Source organism: Adiantum capillus-veneris, chromosome 23 (genome assembly GCF_014529385.1).
Source record: "Adiantum capillus-veneris isolate H3 chromosome 23, ASM1452938v2, whole genome shotgun sequence".
NCBI classification, from domain to species: domain Eukaryota; kingdom Viridiplantae; phylum Streptophyta; class Polypodiopsida; order Polypodiales; family Pteridaceae; genus Adiantum; species Adiantum capillus-veneris.
In genome coordinates this window covers 38,036,413-38,057,092 of record NC_140953.1, presented here as the reverse complement: position 1 = coordinate 38,057,092, position 20,680 = coordinate 38,036,413, and the positions used below count along the sequence as shown (strand labels likewise).

Below are 20,680 nucleotides of genomic sequence, written 5' to 3'. Positions count from 1 at the left end.
GGGACAATCCCCCTTTGCTATTTTGGATAATGACATATGGGAGTTTTCTAAGGATGGTGACATTATCATACTAGGGGATTTCAATGCTAGGACTGCCCACCACCAGATAATATTTTATGATACTTCCGAGGAAATGCTTAGGGACCTGGACGATACAGAGATGGGTCTATCCAGATTATCACAAGATGAGGAATACACGGAATATGGCAGATACTTGATAGATATGGGAACCGCACATAGATTGGCCATTTTGAATTGCCTACAAAGATTTTCGACAGCTGGAGGTTTTACTTGCTTTCCACACCGACATGGTGCCAGCACACTGGATTATGTTATGGCCCAGTCAGGTCTCATTCCATTCTTTCAAGATTTCATGGTGGACACTAGGCCAGTTGGAGTAGCAGTTGATCATGCTATCTTGTCCTTCACCCTGACGTTTCAGTTCAGCACAGCTCCATTAGGAGAGGTCCCTACACACATCCGGTATACCTTCATGAGGGAGACGGACTCTATGTATATGGATGAGATATACATGAAGCTATGCACCCAGGAGCCAGGACGGCCAATAGATGAACTCACTCAGATACTAACAGAGACGCTCCATGATGCAGCATCAGAAGAATACCCCCACAACCAGCCTACACGGAGAAGATCTAGAAAAATGCCCCAGAACAGTTGGTATGATGATGAGTGTAGAGAGATGAGGATCAAGTTACAGAGGGAAGTGCTCATGGGTATTACCACACATAGACAGTCACGGATTATCTTTCGCCGCCTAGTGCGATGCAAGAAAAGGGCTTATTTATCCCAGCTAGAGGAAGATCTGTATCAGTTATTTATAAGTCGGGACTCGGGCGAAGCATGGAGGCTATTCCACGAACATTCACAACCACCAGCGGTCACCTCCACTGAGACATGGGGGGAATATGCCACATCTCTCTACGTAGCATCAGGACAACCACCTCTACCGGACCCACTAGAGACATGCCAGACAACCACCTCTACCGGACCCACTACTGCCGAAAGGGTAAGGAAAGCTATTGACAGGATGAAGACAAGGAGAGCACATGATCATGATGGTCTGGTAGCAGAGCACTTCATCCATGCCAGGGATATGCTCGCAGAGCTCCTAGCTATGATGTTTAATCGAGCCATGTATGAAGGCTTCCCTGAGACTTGGAGTATGTCCATGATTGTGCCTATTTTCAAGTCGGGAGATCCCATGATTCCCGGGAATTATCGCACCATCATGGTTAGTCACACATTAGCTAGGCTATATGCATCCATTCTTAAACAAGAGCTGAGTAGATGGGCAGAGCGAGAGGGCATAACAGCACCAGGGCAAGCAAGTTTCAGGAGAGGTTTCTCCACTCTTGACCAGATTCTGACACTCAGAGCTATTATTGAGGAGGGTAGACACCATGGCAAGAGGATCTATTGTAGCTTTGTGGATTTCCGCAAAGCTTTCGACACAGTGCCGAGAGCCAGACTCATACGCAGATTACAGGACATGGGTGTGCCTACAGAGCTGATTTGGGGGATTTGGCTCTATACAGGACAATGATGGGGCGGGTACGCACCACTGAGGGAATGTCGGACATGGTCCTCTCCAATATTGGAGAAAAGCAAGGATGCCCCCTATCCCCGACTCTTTTTGGGATGTATGTGGATGAGTTTTCGGCCTATGTAGAGCGTCAGGGGGACAGGGGGGCTCAGCTAGCAGGGACATGGATTCCGCTGTTACTATATGCTAATGATATTGTGCTGATTTCTGACTCACCAGAGGGGATGCAGCGCCACTTGGATGCTCTGCATACATTTGCTCGTGACAATGGATTGTCTGTCAATCTGGGGAAAACCAAGGTTATGGTGTTCAACACCACACCACAGTGGGCCAGGAGGTCGGCACCCACATTTATGTATGGCCAGGAGACTGTGGAGTACACAGATGCATATACTTATCTTGGGGTAGTCTTCGGTGGACCGGTGTTTTCACTAAGGAGAGCATCAAAGACTAGACTGACGAGAGCATATGCAGCTTTGGGAGGACTGGAGAGGATGTGTTCGCAGGTTCAGTTTCAGGAACCGCGAACAGAGCTTTGGTTTTTTGACACTCTAGTGACTCCAGCTATGCTCTATGGAGTTCAGGTATGGGAACCCTCAGTAGACCACCATGGAGGATCTGGCAACACAGATGGATGGAGATGTATGGAGAGGCCTCTGGTCTCTATGATCGCTCGGATGATTCGGGCTAAGGCCTCAATACCACATGAGATTATCCGAGCCGAGCTAGCCGCCCCCCCTCGTGGTGGAGGCGTTGACGAGATCAGTTTCTTTTATGCACGGTCTATGGGATCTCCCCAAGGAGAGATACGCTCGGCTTGCCTTGGAGTCATCTCGACAACTAGCTCTACAAGGCGATACAGCATGTTGGTATGGACAGATGACAGCATGGTTTCAGCCGCATGGTCTCAAGATGGATAGATTACCTCCGCTTCAATACTCCCTGGATGCACCCTCCCTGTCTCTCAAACGGACAGAGATCACCAGACTCATACGTCAGGATCTGATTCAGCTAAATACCAGGAGCACATGGATACAACCGACACAGGAGTTGGGCATGAAGATGGCCTTCTACAGAGAGCATCTTCTCCAACTCACGGAGGATGGCTTTGTGACTAGGTCTGCATACATGGACACACACTTATCTCATGGGATAAAATGCGACACCGACCCCCCCGCCCGCGCAGGTACAGTAGGCAGTCAAATTTTCTATGTAGAATTTTTTCAAAAGCAAATCAGAGCAGATTTTCAAATGTGGAAGCCCGGGTGCGTGTAGGTCTCCTTCCACCGCAATATTTCGTCTCGTTTGTCAGCAACGACCAACCATGAGGAAGTAGAATGACAAGCCCGACCCCTTAGAAGATGCAGTCCAAAAGTGCAAAGAAGAAATGGTCAAGACCATTAACAAGATCAACCGCCACCTATTAGGTACAATAAAACTGCTCGAAGATCGCGTTTTGGCCCAAGAAAGCAAGATCACTGCAATGGGAGATCATGTGGCCGCCCAAGACGAAGAGATTGCGTTACTCAAGAAGGAGTTCGCGGAGGCACGATCACGAACCACACTTGAAGAGGGAGAATTGCAACCTTCGGTAATAGAAGAACTCAACACAATCAAAGAGCAAGTGCGAGCCATCAAAGAGGGGGAAGAGCAGCATAAAGAAAAAATGACGACCTCTTGGGTGGACGTTATCACAAAGACTCAACAGAAAGCAGATGAGGCTGAGAAATGGATTGAGGTTGCCAAGAAAGGGAAAAGTAAGGAAACAACATGCACACCCACTATTATCAACCTGACACTAGAAGAGGAGCAAAGAAGACGTGTATGCTCTCTACATGTGAGAATTTGCAGCCAAAAGACAAAGATAATGTAGATGAAGAGGTAAAAGAACTCAAGAGCTTGGAGAGTGGGCAACAAGAAAAGTAGGAGCAAGGAGGAAACCTCGAAGAAGAGACGACTCTTAAGAAGACGGGCATCTTTTTTGGGGATGACCTTAGCCTCTCACAGGTCACCCATATGCAAGAGGTAATGCCAGAGATTAGAGCGGCAAGGGAAAAAGGTAAGATTGCTTTTTACCAAGATGGAAGAGTGGTGATACTGGAGTCATGCTCCACATGACGGTGTGAGACCTATGGGGCCACACTCAAAGTTGCTACCTGGAATTGTAATGGATCTATGCGTCTTGATGTGGATGCTTTTGAGAAAAGTTTTAGTGGGAGAGACATCATCTTCTACTCTGAGACACATCAAGCCCCTGGGCAATCTATGCCTCACATTAGTGAATACAAATGGGAGACAGCTTGTAGACAGGAGACACAATCAGAGCACAGAGGGCGGGCCTCGGGAGGAGTGGCAATGTTATTCAAGGAGGAGTTGTAGCCATTGACACATATAGCTCGCAGGGATGGCCAAGCTAGGTACATGTGGGTGAGATTGAGAGCAAAGACTGGCAGATATCTTTACATTCCTATTTGCTACTTTCCCCCAAGTACGTCAGTATATGCACCACCCAGAGGACAGTCCCCTTTCTCTATTTTGGATGATGACATATGGGAATTTTCTAGAGATGGTGACATTATCATTCTAGGGGACTTCAATGCTAGGATTGCCCATCAGCAGACAGTATTTTATGATACTTCAGAGGAGATGCTGAGAGAGCCGGATGTTGCAGAGACGGGCCTATCCAGACTGCCACAGGATGGGGAACATACTAAGTATGGACGACACTTGATAGACATGGGAACTGCACATGGATTGGCAATCTTGAATGGTACAAAGATTTTCCGATGCGGGAGGTTTCACATGCTTTCCACACACACACGGAGCCAGCACAGTGGATTATGTCATGGCACAACCAAGCCTCATCTCTAGTATCCAGGATCTCATAGTTGGGCAGACCTGTTGGGGTGGTAATGGATCATGCATTGTAGTGCTGACCATCTCTTTCCAGTTCAGTGTAGCACACAGTTTACGAGTAGCAGCCCCTACTCGCTACACCTTCACGCAGGAGATGGATTTTGTATACATAGACGGGATCTACAGGCACCTATGCACTGAGGAGCCAGGGCAACCTCTGGAGGAGCTTACTACTATACTGACACAGACATTACATGATGCAGCAACAGCAGCATACCCACACCCAGCCAATGCAGTTCTCGGAGCATGCCTCAGAATAGCTGGTATGATGAGGAATGCCGCCAAACTAGAGCTAGACTTCAGAGGGACGTGCTTTTGGGGGACATCACTCACAGACAGTCACAGATTGACTTCCGACGCCTGGCATAGTGGAAGAACAGGTCATTTTTGGCTCAACTAGAGCAGGATCTCTACCAGCTATTCTTGAGTCAGGACTCGCGTGAGGCCTGGCGGCTCTTTCATGAGCTGTCTCCCCCCCCCCCCTACCATTACCTCTACAGAGACTTAAGGTCAGTACGCATCATCTTTGTACACAGTTTCTGGACAGCCGCCCCTTCCCGACCCCCCTGATCCATGCCCACACAGATGCGCTTTTTTCACCGCCGCATGGTGAAGAAGGCCATTGACAGGATGAGGACTAGGAGAGCATATGATCATGATGGCCTGGTGGCTGAGCATTTCATGCATACTAGAGATCTACTAGCAGAGCTTCTAGCAGTCATGTTTAACCGTGCCATGTGTGAGGGCTTGCCTGACACTTGGAGCCTATCTACGATTGTACCTATCTTCAAATCAGGAGACCCTATGGAGCCTGGTGTCACCAGGAGGTGTATTTTTCCTGTTGCCTTCCATAAATAAGTATTAGATATATTTATTTTATTTTTACTTGTTTGTCCCAAAACCCTTGAAAAGGTGCAAGTGGACATTGCATGGCCAGTGTGAAACGGCTGCAGCCAAATGGGTTTCTCACATCTGTGATCTAGGTCGGTCAGACAGGGACTGCCCGGGCTAGTTAGCACTGAATTCTGATGAGTATGGAAGCTCGTGTGCGCCAAACTGGAATTTGGGCCACTCGTCAAGTCACTGCAACTTTATAAGTTGAAAGGGGCCAGTAAATTAACCCACATTGTAGATGGTGGTCAAATGGTAGTCTTCAATGATGGTCAGGAGACCGATAGGGACGCCATGGAAGCATCTCCAAAAATTTAGGGAACTGCTATTTTTGACCGGAAAATGTGTTCGCGTCATTAGCTCTGGAATGACAAGGGGAACATTCTATTGCTCTGCTGCCAAGTCAACTGACGCACCAGTTGAGATATTTTTAGCAAGGAAAGCCCAAACTCGGAAACTGGGCGACGTGTCAGCCTGTGAGCGATTCTGCCACTCTGGGAGGCAAAAACGAGCTGCATATCAACAAAGGGGGCGCCATTTTCAGCCTCAGGTGGATTGTAGCAGGTACAGAAGCTATGGAATGCTTACCTTGCCCTCTATGCACAGTATGGTGACGGGAGTGATGCCCCGCACGCTACATACTACTCTCTTTCTCCCCTACGTACAGTATGTTATGCCCCACTAGTGGGCTTCTCATTTGACCTATGTACAGTTCTGGGGGTTTATGCGCGTTTGCCAAGGCAAGAGCCTTCTGAACAGGAACCGGATTAACTAATTGCTAATCCCCCACAGGTACGCACAGTTCCATCACGAAAGATTGCGAGTTTGGAGAGTTTTCTCGCGTGAAAACTCGTCCAATTCACAGGGGAACTGTCCCATTGCGTGCGGGAGCCCTTGGGACACGCGTAGGCGTGTTTGCTCCGCTAAAAACGATCCGAAACAGGGAATTACAGCCTGCTGTGTTTTTCTGCAGGTTTAGGGTTTCGCACCTAAACTGCAAGGGAACATCGGGGGAGCCTCGTGAGAGCCTTGGGATGCGTGTACAGGCTTTTGGGCTCCCGACAGTGAAAAACAGAGAATTACAGCCCGTTGAATTTCTGTGACAGCTCACCAGAAAGCTTCCAAATACCGAGGGAATCCATCCTAGAGGGGTGTTTTGGACCTACAGGGGTTTTTGCGCCGTTATGCTGTCAAAATCCGGTCGAAAACCTGCGTTTTCAGCCCTCGCCAGGTTTGGACAGCTTTGTGAAAGCTTGTGCTAAGTGGTCGGATCGTCTACCTTAATTTGAATAAAGAAATACCGAAAGGGGCGCCAGTCTTTGGGGCCTACAGGGTGTCGGTCTCGTGTGCGCAGTGACATTCTAGTCGCTGGACGCAACTATATTCTCTTCCCTTCTCAGTGCTCTGTGTAAAGTTAACAGGTAATTGAAATAGTACCGCCCTCTACGTTGTACGGGCCGGTTACACCTGGGAATTATCGCACTATCATGATTGGACACACATTGGCACGGTTATACGCATCCATTCTAGGGCAGCAGCTAAGTAGATGGGCAGAGAGAGAGGGAGTGCGCGCAGCTGGGCAGGCAGGGTTCAGGAGAGGTTTTTCTACTCTTGACCATATCTTGACACTCAGGGCCATCATCGAGGAGGGCAGATCCCGTGGGAGACGGATCTGATACCGTGGGAGACGGATCTATTGTAGCTTTGTGGACTTCCGCAAAGCATTTGACACAGTACCCAGAGCTAGATTGATGTGCAGATTACAGGAGATGGGAGTACCCACAAAGCTCATTTGGGGGATCATGGCATTGTACAGATCAGTAGTAGGGCATGTACGCACCTCAAAGGGTCTATCTAAACCGGTTCACTCCACTATTGGGGTGAAGCAGGGCTGCCCGCTCTCTCCTACTCTACTTGGTATGTATGTGGATGAGGTTTCTGACTACATTGAGAGAGATGGGGATAGAGGTGCACCACTGGCACGGACACGGATTCCACTATTGTTATATGCTGATGATATTGTGTTGATCTCCGACTCTCCAAATGGGATGCAACGTCACTTGGATGCTTTGCATAGGTTTGCCCATGAAAGTGGTTTGTCTGTCAACCTTGGTAAAACCAAGGTCATGGTATTTAATACCACCCCACAGTGGATCAGGAGGTCAGCGCCCGCATTCACATACGGCCAGGAGACGGTGGAGTATACAGATGCTTACACTTACCTTGGTGTGGTTTTTAGTAGACCATCATTTTCATTGAGGACTCAGGAGAGCAGCAGAGACTAAATTGACCAAAGCCCATTCAGCATTGGGTAGATTGGAGAGGATGTGCTCACAGGTTCAGTTTCAGGAGCCTTGGACGAAGCTCTGGCTCTTTGACACTTTGGTGTCTTCTGCATTGCTCTATGGAGCTGAGATCTGGGGGCCTTCATTGGATCATCACGAGAGGACAGGTCGCACTGATGGGTGGGGGACATGGAGAAGCCTCTGGTCTCTATGATCTCGCGGCTCATTAGAGCCAAGGCTTCAGTACCACGTGCCATTATCTGAGCAAAGCTAGCTGCCTCCCCACTAGTGGTTGAGTCGCTCACCAGATCTCTCCTTCCTACACCACATGTGGGAGTTTCCTAGAGACAGATACGCCCGCCTTGCACTTGAGTCCTCTCGACAGTTAGCCATGCACGGAGATACAGCATGTTGGTATGGGGAGATGACATCATGGTTCCAGGCGCATGGATTCAGTATAGAAGATTGCCCCCCTTCCAGTACTCACTGGATGCACCCTCCCTGACTCTTACACAGTCCGAGATCACGAGGCTCATCCGCCAAGACTTAACTCAGCTAGACACCAGGAGGACATGGATACAGCCAGCACAGGCGCTGGGCACGAAGGAGGACATGGATACAGCCAGCACAGGCACCGGGGAACGCCCCCTAGCCCCCGTTCCGGCGATCCGGGGGGGCAGTTCCCTTCCCGAACGTTCCGAAACGTCCCGAAACGTTTGACGTTCCGGGTGGCCAGTGCAAACCGGAACGGCCGTTCCGGAACGTTCCGAACGCTCCCAAAACGTTCCGGAATGCCCCTGGAACGGCCAACGGCTACAAACAAATTTGGCAAAAATTGAAAAAATTGAAGTAAATGTTTGGGCTTCTTTTTGAAGTGTGCAAGGCCTCAAGGACTCATAAAATGCACCCCCCTCCCCCTTTCTCTCCACAAGCTAATCCTCAAGGCTCAAGCTCTCTCCCTCTCACACTCTCAAGATCTCTCCCTCTCAAGACTCACTCTCTCAAGGCTCAAGGCTTTAAGCCTTCAAGCTCTCTTCCTCTCCCTCCCACTCTCTCAAATCTCTCCCTCTCCCTCTCACTCTCTCGAGTCTCTCCCTCTCTCTCTCTCTCTCTCATCATCTAGTCATAGCAAGATTGAATGGTCTTCAAAACGAGTTTTTTGTGAGTATTAGAGTCAAAGCACTCTAATACTCCTTGTATTTAAACACAAGAAGCTAAAAAATGCACTATTTGGGTGTTTTTTATACCTCCCGTTCCGCGCCGTTCCCGTTCCGAACCCCTAGCCGTTCCCCCGTTCCGCGGGGATCCCGTCGCCGTTCCCGTTCCGCGTTCCGGGTAACTATGATGATATCACCCTCTCGCAGATCGCTCATGTGCAGGAAGTAATGCCAGAGATTAGAGCGGCAAGGGAAACAGGCAGGATCGCTTTTTACCGAGACGGAATAGTGGTAATACTAGAACGACCCTCCAAATGACAGTGCGAGACTTATGGGACCACATTCAAAGTAGCTGCCTGGAACTGCAATGGATCTATGCGTCTTGATGTGGGTGCCTTTGAGGATAGCTTTACTGGAAGAGACATCATCTTTTACTCCGAGACACACCAGGCCCCAGGGAAATCCATGCCTCACATCAGTGGATACAGGTGGGAGACAGCCTACAGACAGGAGACACGCTCAGAGCACAGAGGGCGGGGCTCGGGGGGAGTGGCAGTGTTATTTAGAGAGGATCTGCAGCCACTGATACATATAGCCCGCAGGGACGAGCAGGCTAGGTACATGTGGGTGAGACTGAAAGCAGAGACAAGCAGATACCTCTATCTAGCTATTTGCTACTTCCCCCCGAGTACATCAGTTTATGCATCGCCCAGAGGACAATCCCCTTTCTCTATTTTGGATGATGACATATGGGAGTTCTCTAGGGACGGTGACATTATCATCCTAGGGGACTTCAATGCCAGGACTGCCCATCACCAGGCAGTGTTTTATGATACTTCAGAGGAGATGCTAAGAGAGCTAGATGTTGTAGAGACGGGCCTTTCCAGACTATCACACGACATGGAATGTATTGAGTATAGGCGACACCTGATAGACATGGGCACTGCACATGGATTGGCGATCTTGAACGGCCTACAGAGATTTCCTGCTTCGGGAGGTTTTACATGCTTCCCACACAGACATGGAGCCAACACAGTAGACTATGTCATGGCACAACCGAATCTCATCTCTAGTATCCAGGATCTCACAGCTGAGCCCAGACCGATCGGGGTGGCAGTGGATCATGCTCTAGTGTCGATGACCATCTCCTTCCAGTTCAATGTAGCACACAGGCCACGAGTAGCAGCCCCTACTCGCTACACATTCACACGGGAGACGGATTCTGTATACATGGACGGAATCTACAGACGCCTATGCACTGAGGACCCGGGGCGACCTCTGGAAGAGCTAACTACTATACTGACACAGACATTACATGAGGCAGCAGCAGAAGCATACCCACACACCCAGCCTGAGCATAGCCGCCGATCAGGGAGCATGCCTCAGAACAGCTGGTACGATGAGGAGTGCCGCCAGACTAGAGCCAGACTTCAGAGGGAGGTGCTGTTGGGGGACGTCACTCACAGACAATCACAGATTGACTTCCGACGCCTGGTGCTGCGGAAGAAGAGGGCTTTTTTGGCTCGACTCGAGCAGGATCTATATCAGCTATTCTTGAGTCAGGACTCGTGTGAGGCGTGGCGGCTCTTCCATGAGCAGCCCCCCCCCCCCGCTATTTCCTCCACAGAGACTTGGGGGCAATACGCATGATCTTTGTACACAATACCAGGATAGCCGGCCCTTCCCAACCCCCCCGACATGCCCACACGCATGTGTCTTTTTCACCGCTGAGATGGTGAAGAAAGCTATTGACAGGATGAAGACTGGGAGAGCATATGATCATGATGGCCTAGTCGCTGAGCATTTCATGCATGCCAAAGACCTACTAGCAGAGCTTCTAGCAGCTATGTTTAACCGGGCCATGTGTGAGGGCCTACCACACTCTTGGAGCCTATCTACGATCGTACCTAATCTTCAAATCAGGAGACCCCATGGAGCCTGGGAATTATCGCACTAATATGATTGGGCACACACTGGCACGGTTGTATGCATCCATTCTGGAGCAACAGCTGAGTAGATGGGCAGAGAGGGAAGGGATACGTGCAACTGGGCAGGCAGGATTCAGGAGAGGCTTCTCTACTCTTGACCATATCCTAACACTCAGGGCCATCATCGAAGAAGGCAGATCTCATGGGAGACGGATCTATTGTAGCTTTGTGGACTTCCGCAAAGCTTTCGACACGGTACCCAAGGCTAGACTGATGCGCAGAGTACAGGAAATGGGAGTACCCACAAAACTCATTTGGGGGATCATGGCATTGTACAAATCAGTAGTAGGGCATGTACGCACCCCAGAGGGACTTTCTACACCGGTTCACTCCACTATTGGGGTGAAGCAAGGCTGCCCGCTCTCTCCTACTCTTTTCGGTATGTATGTGGATGAGGTTTCTGACTACATTGACAGCGATGGGGATAAAGGTGCTCAGTTGGCAGGGACATGGATTCCACTTTTGTTATATGCTGATGACATAGTGTTGATCTCCAAATGCAACGTCAATTGGATGCTTTGCATACGTTTGCCCACGAAAGTGGTTTGTCTGTCAACCTGGGTAAAACCAAGGTTATGGTGTTTAATACCACCCCACAGTGGATCAGGAGGTCAGCACCTACATTCACATATGGCCAGGAGACTGTGGAGTACACAGACGCTTACACTTACCTTGGAGTGGTTTTTAGCGGACCTGCATTCTCACTCAGAAGAGCAGCAGAGACTAGACTTACTAGAGCACGCAGCATTGGGTAGATTGGAGAGGATGTGTTCGCAGGTTCAGTTTCAGGAGCCCCGGACAAAGCTCTAGCTCTTTGACACCTTGGTGGCTTCAGCATTGCTCTATGGGGCTGAGATATGGGGACCTTCACTGGATCACCACGGGAGGCCAGGTCGCTCAAACGGATGGGGGAACATGGAGAAACCTCTCGTCTCTATGATCTCGCGGCTCATTAGAGCCAAGGCATCAGTACCATGGGCCATTATGCGAGCAAAGCTAGCGGCCCCCCCACTAGTGGTAGAGGCGCTCACCAGGTCAGTCTCCTTCATAAACCGCACATGGGAACTTCCCAAAGAAAGATATGCTCGCATAGCACTTGAGTCCTCTCGACAGTTAGACATACAAGGAGATACAACATGCTGGTATGGGGAGATGACATCATGGTTTCGGGCACATGGGTTCAGATAGACAGGCTACCACCATTCCAGTACTCATTGGATGCACCATCTCTCATTCTTACACAGTCGGAGATCACCAAGCTCATCCGCCAAGACCTGACCCAGCTAGACACCAGGAGGACATGGATACAACCAGCACAAGAACTGGGCACGAAGATGGCTTTCTACAGAGACCACCTTCTCCAGCTTACGGAAGATGGTTTTGTGATGAGACCCAGATACATGGATACCCACCTGTCTCATGGGATACGGTGTGCTATTGGCCAGTTACGCACATCGTCTCACTAGTTGCGGATTGAAACTGGGAGATACAGCGAAGTACCAGCAGAGGCCAGGACATGCCCCTTGTGTGACATGGAACCTGAGACAGAGCTGGATTATACATGCCGTTGCCCCGTCTACTACGAGATTCGAGGCCGCTTCCATTGCTTGTTAAGAGAGGGTTTTGGACCACTCTCAAGAGTAATGGGATACGAAGATCAAAGATGCCTGGGTTTGTTCTTGCTCGAGCTACGCAGACACAGAGAGAGCCTGATGAATGGCGAGGCTAACCAGTCTCAAAGACGGATTACAGACTTCTTCAGAGCAGACACGGGACATCCGCAAGAGCCACTCCCACAGCAGAGCTCCCCCCCGTCTCACACCAGAGGCACACTGATTGACCGAGCGATTGACTGGGGAAATCTAGGCGCCCACGACTGCGCAGGACTACACAGCATCGACGGAGGCTACGTCAAAACATTCAGAGCACGCTGGCTAGGCATGCACGACACCCGGTCAGACTACTAACCATGGAGGAAATTGATGAGATTCGCCAACGACCGATGCTAAATCTTTTGTGATTCAGCTATCCAAACTAGCCGCCCTTTTTTGCTTAGTTTTCGACTTAGCTCACATCGACCAATCTAGAATCCCATAATATATATCTTTGTTTTGTATTGTTGTTAGGTTATTTTGTTACTCTGACTTTGTATCAGATCCACCACCTTGTAACTTTCTGGTCTCATAGGTCACTATGGCCTTTTGAAGACGTTAATATAACATTTCATTTCTCTCTCTCTCTCTCTCTCTCTCTCTCTCTCTCTCTCTCTCTCTCTCTCTCTCTCTCTCTCTCTCTCTCTCTCTCTCTCTCTCTCTCTCTCTCTCTCTCTCTCTCTCTCTGTGTGTGTGTGTGTGTGTGTGTGTGTGTGTGTGTGTGTGTGTGTGCGCGCGCGCGCACGTGTGTGTGGGTTTGGGGGGGGGGGGGGGGGGGGGGGGGGGGGGGGGGGGGGGGGGGGGGGGTAGGCATGCTTTGTTGCAGTGCTGAATGCTACAGTAGTAGCGGGGTAGGGCAGCAGAGCGCATGTAGCTGAAGCTATAGGAGCCACGCGGGGCTAAGGCTAGGGATCATGCGACAAAGGATACAGCGCGGGCTCGTAAGGCTGCTGGGGTAAGCTTACGTTACTGTGCAGCAAAGGTCTTGCGCAGCACAGCACTCGCGCTGGGAAACAGAGGGCCACGTCATGCAGAGAACAAAGGGGGCAAACTCGCGCAGCAAACCAGAGGGTAAGGTCGCACAAGGAGCAAGAGGTCACATACGGCCACAATCTTCTATCGCGATAACGATAACGTCTTCTGTTGCGAGTAAGGGCTTTTTCTCTTTAAGTCTTCTATCGCAATACTTTCTTCTATCGGGTTTCCTCTCTCGATTGAGGGTAGTTCACGTGAGGCAAAGGTAACACTCGTCGAGGCAATTGCAGTACGCACAAAGAAACTCGGCAGACTAAGGGTGCTTGGGGATGGACCAACCAGTCGATGTCGAGGATAACAGCATTTATGAAACCCCGCCTAAATCGAAAGCGACATTTAGGGGGCGGTTTCGAGAGAGCACACTATCACCAGGTTCTGTGAGAGCAGAGAAACTTTATAGAGTCAAAGATGGCTTAATGTATGAGAAAATACAGGTAATGATTAAGGCAGAGCTGAGCCTCTTGAGGGGTGACATTGAAAAAGAGATGTATGCAAATGCGGAAAGTTACAAAAAAGCTATGCACGCAAATATGAGGAAAGAATTGGAAAAAGAGATGCTTAAAAAACATGATGATATGTATGCATCATTGAAGGCCGAAATGCAATTGATTGTGAGGGCAGAAGTGAATGTAATGGTATGTATGACGCCAAAAAAAAATTAGAGGATGCACTTGCTATGTTTGAATCCTGGAAATCGAAAATGGAAGAACCGATGAATGGAAAGGATGCATTGTTTGAAGCACTCAAGGGAGGCCTTGCAGCTTGCAAAAATACCCCCGCGAATGAGGCAAAAAATCCACCCTCAATGATCAAGGAGCTCGAAAGAATTAAGGAGCAGGTGAAAACTCTGCGAGAAGAGGAAGAGCAAAAGGCACAAACAACCTCTTCGTGGGCGGAGCACCTATTCAACACACAAGAGAAGGTTGATAAAGCTGAAAAGTGGATCGAGGAGGCAAAGAAAGGAAAAGATCAGATGCCTGAAGCCACACCAACATCAACTATCATCAATATGGCGATTGAGGAGGAGCAAAAGAGAGAGACTAGAGCCCTTCATGTGTGTGTTACAGGTCTCAAAGACACTGGAAAAGTAGAAGAAGAAGTGCAAGAGCTCTTGAAGCGCATTAGTATTTCTGAACCCACACACACAGGTGCTTGGAGAGTTGGCAAGAAGGGAAGTGATGAGAAAGAAAGGCCCAAGGATAGAGCACTCATTATACGTTTACCTACACTGGAAGCTAGGAAGGAATTCTTAAAAAAGAGACCAACACTCAAGCAAACTGGGATATTTTTGGGTGATGACCTCACTCTAACACAGTTAGCACACATGCAAGAGCTGATGCCAGAGATCAAGGCGGCGAGGGAGAAAGGAAAAATTGCTTTCTACAAGGGAGGGAGAGTAGTGGTGTTGGAAAAACGCACAGCATGACGGTGTGAGACCTATGGTACCAACCTTAAATTGGCAGCATGGAATTGTAACTGATCAATGAAGCTAGATGTAGTTGCATTTGAGGAGAGCTTTAAGGGAAGAAACCTTATATTTTACTCTGAAACACATCAAACTCCTAGCGGCACATTACATAGGGTGATGGGACACAATTGGGAGACCACTTGTTAGCAAGAAGTGAGATCAACGCATAGTGGCAATCCTATTCAGGGAGGAGTTGCAACCCCTCATTCGTATTGTTCCGAGGGATGAGCAGGCCACATATATGTGGGTTAGAGTGAGCGCAAAGACAAGGAGGCCACTCTACATTGCAATATGCTATTTTTCCCCCAACACATCTCATTATGCATCGCCCAAGGGGGTCACCCCACATGATATTGGATGAGAACTTATGGGAGTTCTCTAGGAATGGAGATGTCATTCTTTTGGGAGACTTCCAATGCCAAGAAGGGCCTGTCTCAGATAGCTTTCTACGATACCTCAGAGAAAATGTTGATAGAATTGGATGTCAATAATATGGGATTGGCCAAGTGTTCGCAGGATGAAGAGCACACTGGATATGGGGGACATCTGACAGGTTTGGGGATTGCACATGGACTGGCCATCTTGAATGGCCAACGTCGAGTGGGTTCACTTGCTTTCCTCATAGACATGGGGCCAGCACAGTGGATTATGTTTCGGCTTAGCCCAGTTCATACCCTCTATTCAAGACTTTACAATTGGACCCAGGCCTATTGGGGTAGCAGTAGATCATGCTCTCTTCACATTTACCATCTCATTCCAGTTCGGCACAACTCGACTGGCCCAGACACCTACGCATACCCGATACACTTTTACTTCAGAGACCGATTCTGTCTACATAGATGGTATCTACAGACGCTTATGCACAGAGGATCTAGGAGACCTTTAGGCCCTAGGGGAGCTCACTTATATATTGACAGATACACTACAGGATGCAGCAACAGAGGCGTACCCCATACTGAGCCTGGGCAGCGCCGACATTCTGGGAGCACACCCCAAAATAGTTGGTATGATGAGGAGTGCAAAGAGATGAGAGCTCGACTTCAAAGGGAGGTACTTCTAGGTGTCATTACTCACAAGCAGTCACGCATCGCTTCTCGACGTCTGGTGCGACAAAAGAATAGGGTGTATTCTAGCTCGACTAGAGCAAGGTTTATATCAGTTGTTTATGAGCCAGGATTCAGGCGAGGCATGGCGACTCTTCCATGAGCACTTCCCCCCACCGGTCATCACCTCTACGGAGGTATGGGGTTAATATGCATCATCTCTCTACACTGTCTCAGGGCAGCCACTCTTCCAGATCAGCCAAAGCCATGCCCACATACGTGCTTTCTTTACCGCTGAGATGGTAAAGAAATCCATTGATAGGATGAAGACTAGGAGAGCATATGATCACGATGGCTTGGTAGCAGAGCATTTTATACATGCCAAAGATTTGCTTGTAGAGCTTCTAGCGGTGATGTTCAATCGTTCCATGTGTGAGGGCCTACCTGATACTTGGAGTTTGTCCACGATTGTACCTATCTTCAAGTCAAGGGACCCTATGGAGCCTCGGAACTACCGCACTATCATGATTGGACACACATTGGCACGGTTGTACGCATCCATCCTTCAGCAGCAGTTGAGTAGATGGGCAGAGAGAGAGGGTGTACCGGTAGCGGGACAGGCGGGTTTGAGGAGAGGTTCCTCTACTCTTGATCATTTTCTGACACTCAGAGCCATTATTGAGGAGGGGAGATCGTGTGGGAGACGGCTCTATTGTTGCTTTGTGGACTTCCGCAAAGCCTTCTATACAGTGCCTAGAGCCAGATTGATGGGCAAAATGCAAGAGGTGGGGGTTCCAAAAGAGTTGATTTGGGGGATCATGGCTCTTTTCATGTCAATAGTGGGGCATGTACGCACTCCAGAGGGGATATCTGATTTGGCTCACTCCACTATTGGTGTGAAACAAGGCTGCCCGCTATCTCCTACACTATTTGGCATGTATGTGGATGAGGTTGTTGACTACATTGAGAGGGATGGTGATAGGGGAGCACAGTTGGCAGGGACACAGTTCCCACTATTGTTATATGCTGATGATATTGTGCTGATTTCCAACTCCCCGGAGGGTATGTAGCATCATTTAGATGCTTTGTACACATTTGTCCACGATAGTGGATTGTCTGTTAACCTTGGAAAACGATGTTTAACACCACACCACAGTGGGTCAAGAGGTCAACACCTACTTTTACATATGGCCAGGAGATACACCTATCTTGGGGTAGTCTTCAGTGGACCGGCATTTTCATTGAGGAGAGCAATAGAGACTAGATTGATGAGAGCTTATGCAACCTTGGGAGGTTCGGAAAAGATGTGTTCACAGGTTGAGTTTCAGGAACCTCGAAAAAAGCTGTGGCTTTTTGACACTCTAGTGGCTTCAGCTATGCTCTATGGGGTTCAGATTTGGGGGGCCTCAGTGGACCACCAGGGCACATCTGGTAGCATTGATGGATGCAGATGTATGGAGAGGCCGATCTCTCGGATGATTCGGGCTAAGACCTGAGTGCCACATGAGATTATTCGGGTTGAGCCAACTGCCCTTCCTCTCGTAGTTGAGGCCCTTACTAAATCAGCTTCCTTCATGCATAATTTATGGGACCTTCCCAGAGACATACATGCTCGGCTAGCACTTGAGTCATCCCGACAACTAGCGCTACAAGGGGACACAACATGTTGGTATGGGCAGATGACATCATGGTTTCAGTCACATGGCTTCAGCATGGATAGACTGCCTCCATTCCAGAAATCCTTGGATGGACACTCATTTATCCTATGGGATACGATGTGCTATTGGTCAGATGCGCACATCATCGCATCAGCCAGAGATTGAGACTGGCAGATTTAGGAGAGTACCAGCAGAAGCCAGGATATGCCAGTTATCTCATATAGAGCCAGAGACAGAGCTACATCACATTTGTCATTGTCCGGTATACCATGAGATACAAGGGCATTTTCACTGTCTATTCAGAGAGGGCTTTGGACCGTTGGCTAGAGTCATCAGATATCAGGATTAGAGATGCCTCGGGTTGTTTTTGCTAGAGCTGCGCAGACACAGGAAAAGTCTCGAGGAGACCAGGTAGTGGGAGACATTCACATAGGGAGATCACAGTATCACTGACTTCTTTAGAGCAGGGACCCAGCAGTCGGATGAGCATGCTTCACAGCAGACTTCAGAGCCCACTTCTACCAGAGGTATATTAGTGGACAGAGCCATTGAGCTCGGGAGAGCTAGGTGCCCACATCTACGGGGGCGACCACGACATCGACAGAGGCTCCACCAGAGAATCGGGACTATCCTAGCACGACGTGGGAGACGCCTAGTACGACTATTTACAGAGGCGGACATTGACGAAGCTCTTCAATGACCTATGTAATACTTTCTCGGACAACGCCCGATGCCGCGCATCCTCGAGCATGGATCATGATGATGATGATGATATTTAGGCTGACGATCTTAGTCTTGTAGTTTTAGTCTCACTTTACTTCATTTTGTTTTTGTACCCAGACATTGGATTAGATCCACAAGGATTGTATCAGTTTGGTCTCGTAGGTCATTTTGGCCTTTTGAAGACGTTTAATATAACATTTCATTTCATTTCTCTCATGGCTGTGTGTGTGTGTGTGTGTGTGTGTGTGTGTGTGTGTGTGTGTGTGTGTGAGAGAGAGAGAGAGAGAGAGAGAGTGTGCACGCGTGCGCGAGGTGACCTGACGAATTTCTGCCCATCTGTCGCGTGATCTTTTGCGCCCTGCTGAAGCTCTCTGCGCCTGCGTCAACGGACATGTGAGTGTGTGTGTGTGTGTGGGTAAGAGAACCAGCGAGAGCGCACGTAACTTAACTGCACCCTTGTTACCCTGGCAGCGAACTGTTTCCCTGCGCATTCTGCAACCTGTGCACAGACAGTTCGTGGAGACAGCTTGGTGTTCAACTGCGTGTGCAGATTTGGCCTCTCTCACCCACCTGTATCTGCTCGCTGTTGTCAGATTTTGTACGACCTCTTGCATTATCAGTGTCGGACATTTTACAATCAGGGACAATTCACAGTATTACAGGCAAAGGTTTTTTTGTTTTTTTTTTTTAGCAGACGTATGAGTTTTGTGAGAGATGTACATATCTCTGAGGTCTCTGTAAACAGATAAAGTGTCGAAATACCCAAAAAAGTTCTTTGCTTTAGCTTTCGGTCATGGTTCGGTCGATGTATGTCAGAATTCCCGTGCGTCTTCAAGCGTCGTAAAGCCATGGAAAGTGTGTCGGAGAGTGCTTCTGAAATCAAAAGTTGCCTGTATGAAGATTTCGAAGAGGCCGGGAAAGCCTGGAATGGTCAGGCACCAGCCCTTGAGGTGCGAATTCCAGTACAGGACCTAATGGATCCGGTATCGCAATATGCCATAAATGCTGTCATTTTGCAAAATGCCCGTTGCACAGGCTGTCCGAGGCGTTTATTTTGGTGCTCAGGGGTTTCTATGAGGTACTACTGGCAGATACTGAGGCTAGAAACCTCTTGCTGGAGATGTCTCCCCTCTTTTTTGGCACACAGATGACTCATGTTCTGCCTTGGGCACTTACGAAGGACTATCAAAGTCTTATTCGTCACAAATGTCTTGTGTGGCTGGAAATTGTTGATTTTCCCCGCACGTGGAGGCATTTTCTTCCTTTGTTGGCTCCCCAACTTGGCAAGGTGATTTGCCCTCCGAAATTGGACGCGAACACTAACAGGTTTTGCATTCTGTGGGATACGGATAAGCATACCCTGGATGGAATTATGGTGGATTCAGGGGATCCTTAGGTGGGCAAGCGCCCTTTTAAACTCAAATGGGGAAAATTTGCTAAATCCTGTTTTTGATGCGGTAAATTCGGTCACATGCAATCTGAATGTCCTGAACCTGTTTTGCAGCCCCCTCTTTCGGTTGTTCCTTCCTCTACCCCTGCCCCTATAGGCAAATCTGTTGGTGAAGCTAAATCGAATGGAATCCCTGCTATGAAGGTGGCTTCTAATGCAGATAAAGGGAAAAACAAAAATCCGCCGTCTGCAGATGTTGGGAATGTAAATGCAGGGAAAGGCAAAAATGTTGCGTCGACTGATGCTTGCTCGTGGGTGATACCTAAACAAACAGTGAAAATTCGTACTCCACCTTCCTCCCGTAATTATGTTCCTTTGGTTAACGCCAATAAGAATGTATCATTTAAGCAACTTCTCTGCAATGACAATCGCACGTTGATTGACGCTTGGGAAAAAGCGATGCACTCTTATAAGGATGTACTTTTGGGTGAGGCATCCACTTCTCAGGCAGTTTTTATGGACAAGCTTCCTGTTTTGACTCAACGGATGGGTTCTGGCATGGATGCGGTGGATGGAGATGTCCCTATGGGCATCTCGACTCGATCCTTGAGTTTCTTGCCGTTGTAAATATGGTTTGTAATGCACAGTCGTATTAAATGCATTTCATATAATGTGCGTGGGTTATGTAACCTGGATAAATGGCGACTGACCTGGCACTATGTACATACATGTAAGGCAGATATTGTGGTTTTGCAAGAACACAACCAGACTTTGCTGGTCAGTGTTCTTATTTTGCAGGTTATTGGATTGCATATGCTGGTTTGCATGATTACTCAGGTTTATTGATGCTGGTTCGGCATGAGCTTCAGCCAGTTCTCTTGTATAATGATCCGCACGGCCACTGGATGGT

General features: G+C 48.8%; 2 protein-coding genes across 12 annotated transcripts in view; one reads left to right on the top strand and one right to left on the bottom strand.

The window, feature by feature from the left end:
• The window catches only part of LOC147427662 (uncharacterized), a 141,833-nt gene that overhangs the window by 108,497 nt on the left and 12,656 nt on the right, over nt 1–20,680 (bottom strand). The window lies entirely within an intron of this gene.
• LOC147427663 (dynein-1-alpha heavy chain, flagellar inner arm I1 complex-like) overlaps nt 1–20,680 on the top strand; it is a 316,587-nt gene that overhangs the window by 283,745 nt on the left and 12,162 nt on the right. The window lies entirely within an intron of this gene.